This window comes from Cariama cristata, unplaced genomic scaffold (assembly GCF_000690535.1).
Source record: "Cariama cristata isolate BGI_N322 unplaced genomic scaffold, ASM69053v1 scaffold10684, whole genome shotgun sequence".
Classification (NCBI taxonomy): Eukaryota; Metazoa; Chordata; class Aves; order Cariamiformes; family Cariamidae; genus Cariama; species Cariama cristata.
The window spans coordinates 9,951-16,047 of NW_009611280.1; positions in this window are offsets into that span (position 1 = coordinate 9,951).

A 6,097-nucleotide genomic window follows, 5' to 3' on the forward strand; every position below is an offset into this window, starting at 1 on the left:
CTAAACTATAGTCCGTTTGATAGCAAGTATCAGGGCTCTGTGCACACCAACAGTCTCTGCAAGCTTTCCCCTGCCTCCCCAGGGCTTTGGCTGCTTGTGTTCAAGGTCAGCTTGGATATGGCACGGCCATATAACCTTGCATTCGACTGCTGCGAAAAGAGCTAAGCTGGCAGAAAGGGTGGTGTGAGAAGGAGTTACGGGAAGCCTCATCTCCACCCACAGATCCTCCACCACTTGGGCCGGGAGCCGATTCAAGCTCAGTGGTGGCTGGGTGCTTGCCTGAGCTGCGACGCTGTGACGCCTGTGCCCAGCCTTGCTGACTCGGACCCACAGCTGGGAAGTCCCAGCTCGGTCTTGACCTGCCCGGTCACTGCGGGTTTGCCCGATGATCACTGCTCTGTGACTGATCCTGATCACCACCTCCGGCCCTTGCTCTTTGCACCTTGCTTGGGTTCAAAAAAATGTTGGTAAGGACACTGTTCTGCTGTTCCCCACTGCTCCCAGCGAGCTTTGTATCTCCCTTACAAGGTTTCATGTACCTCTACGCATGCCTGTGAAAACATTTTGGGAGTATATGGGCTGGAAGACCCTGACCACAAGTGGAAAACCTCCCCAGGCAGAAGGGAGACCTTCTGTTTCTTTAAATACCAAGCTGCCCCTGTTCTGGGCTGTATCTTTACTCACCATGATAATTTTTCTGTAAAAATCTAAGTCATTTTCATAATAGGAATACCTGAAGATATTCCTTATTTCTTGCATCAGCCCCTACAAAGCAAGCACAGCACAAAGCAGACTGTTAGCATCTGGTGTGGCCAGCAGTGCAGTCCCCGAGCACTGGGAATTTTTGCTTCTCAGATCATGTCAATCAGCAATGGAGAAATCGGTCCTTTCAAGCCTTGGAGGAAGGTCCCATAAAAGCAACACAGGGCTGGAAAATGCTTTCTGCACTCAAATATGGGCCTCAGCCAGCTGGACCATTCAGACATGCAGCGTATGTCTGTGTGTCATGGGACACAGAAGGGCTGCTGGAGCTCAGCTTTCCACATCCCATCCGTCTCGGCTCGTAAGTTATCCCCACTGTCATTGCCGATACATTTTGAACAGTGTCCTCAGCAAAAGCTAAGTTCTAAATGGATGGCAGATGCAGATGGCCCTTTTATCTCACTGCCTGGGTCCAGTTACACAGAAACATAAAATACCTGTATGTTGTTGCTCATAGTGTAATTCGGAGGTGGAACGCCAAGAACTTCAAATATCTTAGTTGTTCTCTGCTGTATATCTTTCTCACAGGCATCAAACAGCTTCTGCAGTGCAAAGACAACAGCTGATTACAGCAGCGATCACAGTGAAACGAGAGGCATAGCGTGGAAAGCATGTGCTGAAACCACATCTGCATTAGAGTAAATTGTAGGGCCACTAATTGATTGAAATATGTCTTCAATATCTGGGAAATAAACTCTTTCATCGAGCTGTTTGCATGTTGAAGCCCATTCTTCAGCATCTGTGGGGCCTTATCATCACAACCAATGCTAATAATGGCCTCATCTCAGTCTCATCCTTTAAGGTGTACCATTTTGGTATTGTCCTCCAGATGCCCCGAGCATGCGAGCAGTGAGTCAGACATCAGAACGAGGTCTCCCATCTAATACTTAAAGCTTTAACCATAAGGAATCTGGACTATGTTTTCCCACTTGTGCTTAACACGGGTGAGATACGGAAGTGGGATTTGCATGTGCCCTTCTGAAAGGCAGGAGGAAGCAGGTCACTGTCAGTTTGCTTTCTACAGCATTACCCAGGCCCTGCTGGACTGGAAAATCAGAGATGCAAACCTAGTCCCCAACCCTGTCTGACACAGAAATACTAATACTCAAAGCCTGTTATACTGGCTACACCATATTGATCTGATAAGAGTCAGATTGAGAAAGCGGACATGAACAAACCTTAATTGTGCTGCTGCCAGCTTTATACGTCAAACACGGAACTGTGGAGCTCCTGAGATTTTCCCAGTCATGTATTCTGAGCACCTCATACATCTGCAGCACAGCAGACAAACGCAAAGGGTCGTTCATGTTCTCAGAGTGCTTGTGCATGCCCATCACTTTAGACAAGAGCTTTTTGTTTCTAGGGCAAGAAGGATATTAAAAAACTTAGCTAAGACAAGATGAAACAATGAATAAGCATAACTGGTTTACAGTGTGTTATGAATCTATTTCATGAATCCCGTGTTTTCTACAATGCACTTCTCAAACTATATTACACAGGTGGCAAGCAGCCTTCGTGTGAGAAAGAGCGCTTTCTCAGCTCAGTTTCGCATGATTGCAGCGGAATCGGATCAAAGAGCGGCATCTCGACGATGTCATTGTAGGCTGATTTCTTTTATTATTATTTATGTTCACGTGGTCAGCCTGGGAATGTCTCCTTCCCTTTCCAGAACAACCAAGCCATCTTCAGAAATCGGTTACAAAGAGATGCTGGTAGGTTGAAAGTCTGGGTAGAAGGTGTCTAGGTTGTCTAGTCAGAAAGAGAGAGTCCCTGAGGACTGGAGGAAGCAAGAAGTATGTGGCTTTTCAGTGTAGAAACACACATTGCATCAGAAATCTGAATAAATATCTTACTTTGACTCTAGCTGTTTGACCTTCTCTTCCAGCTTCTTATAGTCCTCTTTCTCCTGAAGCTCTTTTTGGACGACCCCGCCAGGAAATGCTCTGAAAGAGATTTCTTTTGTGAGATCTCTTTATTTGTGCTCAGACACTGCGACAACAGTGGACTTGCCCCTATCGAATAGTCTGAATTCCAGCAAAAAAGCATGAGGTGGGAAAGCACAGAGTACCCAGGAAAAACTCCAGGGAAGCTTAACAACCTCCCCTGAAAGCCCCCACCTAGGATTTATGCTCAAATCAAGGGGAAAGCTTTTTGCATCAGAAGAAAGGGAGGTGGGGTTGTGAGAATCAGAGGCTGGAGGCTTGAAGAAAGCACAATTATTCTCCACTTTTTAGAATCCACTCTTGTCTTTTCTCTAGTTGTTTTCTCTGTCTTTAACATCAAAACATTATGACCAAACATCCCAAACCCTCCAGAGAGTTCTGTTCTCCTGGATTCCTTTCTCTACAAATGTCTGGATGATGTCAGTCTCCTATTCCTCCAGTGGGTGAAATTCTCCCATTTCCAAAGCTCTTCAGGTGAAACTACTAGAGCTTAAAAAAGCCCCCTCTACACCATGACCCTAGGTCGATTGCAGACTTACTTACACTCTAAAAATGCTGGAAGTTTTTTGCTTTTTACCATTCACCAGAGGTTTTTAGAGATTGTGTCTTCTGTATTACAGATCCCAGAACAAGTACGTGCAGCCCTAATCTAAAGGAACCCTCTTGTCCCATGTTTCTTTCCCCTCCTTTCAGAGTAAGCCATACCATCTTATATTAATATTCTGATCTTGTGAATTATCCCATCAAGTTTCTGCTCTGTCAATTAAATTACCTTCATTACTGCACACAGAAAGGTTGGGTTCAGAGCTTGTCTAACCTTGGAGGTGGTATATGTATTATTCATAGTGGAGGAAGATGACTGGCTGTGGGTGAAAGAACAATACCTAGAAGAGGAAACTCAGAAAAACCCAATACTCACTCCTGATAGCTCCTGTGTCCCACCTGGTAAGGATGATCAGGGTTGCTGGTCTTCTGCATATTGCAATTACCAGATGCAGTAAGCTGCCTAGAGATGGAAGAAAACAATCTATCTTGAGAAGACAGACCTGGGAACAAACCAAGAATGAGGACCTGAATTTGGGAGGTGTAATCTGGATCTAGACTGATTTCCTGACAGTCTTCCATAATTAGGCAAACAAACTCAAGGACACAAGTGACTGAGCTTGGTCATCATTTGAGTCTAGGTCCAGTGTCTGGGAGCCTTTGCCTTAGCCCAAGTCTCAAACTTGAGCCACTCTGGAAGAAAGCTCCAAGGATTCAGGAAGTCTGAGTATTCCTTCACTACCAGACTATCCATGACTGCACACCTGCAAACCTTCAGGACCCGACAGATACTCCAGCCGTGATCAGAAACTAAACTACCACGGCCTGTCTTCATGGAAATCCCAAGAAGAAAGCCTCTTCTGCACAAAGCTGTTCAGCAAGGGTATGGACACCCAGCTATACAATTTGAAGTTTATTTGCTCCTGGCCTTAGTCACTGAGAATGATTTCTGTTTGCATTTTATCTCCAAGATGCCATCCATGAGGTTATTATTACTTTTTCTTTCCTCCTGATTAACCGTTTCCCTCCTTTTTCCCAGTATTCCCGCCACTATGTCTTCCCTCAGCGCTTGCCTAGTTCATCAGAGGGCAGTTTTCACAATGAAAACCCAGGACTACCTCGTCACATCTACTCAAACTGTCCTCACAGGTGCTTTTACCACCCCCCCTTTCTATATTAGGCTGGAAGTCTTTATATTGAGGGCCACTGTTGTTAAGGCAGCCATTACACATTCAGAGAAGTATTTGCACGGAAACGAAAGTTTATCTCACAACAGGACAGGTTTTCACGTCACGTGCCCTGGTCACGTACCTTGATCTGCACTCCAAGACAAACCTGTTTCAGAAGCAGCTCATGCCTGGCCATGAGAATGCAGTCAAACAGGAGAATGAAAATTTGGTCTGTCCTGCAGGACACAGCTGTGATAACCAAGGCTTGAGTATGTTTCAGCGATAGTTGCAGAAGTATTTATGATTTTTCCCTCTTATATATATTCTTAATATAAAGAATCACATTACCAGTAGTAACTCTCCAGAAACTTCAGCCGAGTCTCATAAGAGTCAAAGCAAACTCTTTGGTTTCTGTCCGTCCATCCATCAGGGCAAGAAAGAGATAATAAACCACATTACAGTCAGGAGGCAAGTATCCATTACAGTCCTAAGAAATGCCCAAGCTAAACTTCCTCCCTCCCATTCCTGATCAGCCCACAAGGAAAAAAAAAAATCTAGAGACCAAAACTTTTCAAGGATGTGCTTTGCCCAGTGGGTGGTTTGTGATTCTATGAGTCAGTACCAACAGTGCAAATAAAATACTCCGAAAGTGGAAGATCTGCATGTTATATATATGTACGTAAATTGGCTCTGGGTTCCCAGTATAGCCTGGACAAAATTTGTTGCTAACTCAGAGCCCTCTTTGTGTCTGGCTTATTTGTAATCTTCTGTCCAACCTGTCCTAGCGTACATCAGCTACAGTTGATTGTCAGGGGCCACACTAAAGACTGTAATTTTTGGTCACTGTTCTCACCTCATTCCTTCTTCCATCTGTGCCATCCTTTCTATCAGATCCTCCATCCTTGAAGTCTTGTCTCCGCAGGCGGATGGCTGCCGCGGGACGTCAAATGTTTCTCTGAGGAAAAAAAGAAAAGGGAATTCTTAAAAGGAAAGGAAAAAAGATCACATACTCTAAACAGGTACCTCATAAAAGACAGCCTCGTGAGGAGAGGCTCCAGGGCTGCATTCCAGATCAGAGCCAGGATCGCGGCTCCAGGGCACGTGATGGCCCAGCGCACACCTGGACGCTGTTTTGGCACAGGTGAGCTAGCCTAGCACTGCCCCCGTTACGGTTCAGAGGGCTGCATAGGCCGGGGTTTGCTAAAGCCAGAGAGAGGGTTTGAGCAATCATCAGGGCTGGATGAAGTGGGCAAGACACAGGGACAAGTCCTGAAAAACAAACTCAACCCAGACCTGCAGAGTGTGGGGAACAGCAAAGGCAGGTGGCTGCTCTGCTGAAACCAACTTTGCAACATACGGCTGTGAGGTTTTTTTAATAGAGAAGAGCAAAGCTCTATATTCTCAAGGTAATTTTTTATTTCTACAACTGCTCTGTGTCCTGTTTCCTCATGAGGATCCCAAACGTCAACTATTATTGCAGAGACAATCCCAGGCTGAGGTGGTCCCGCAGCTCGGATACAGGTGGAGCAGGCAGCAAGGTCCTTGCTGCAGCCAGGCACCGTCTGCGAAAGCCCAAGCCTGAGGCTACCCCGTCAGTTTATGCCGAGCCAGGTCTGCACAGCTGCTGCGAAGGGACTGTCCTCTCCTTCCTTCCCAGTACCTCCCCTCTCCTCTCCTGCT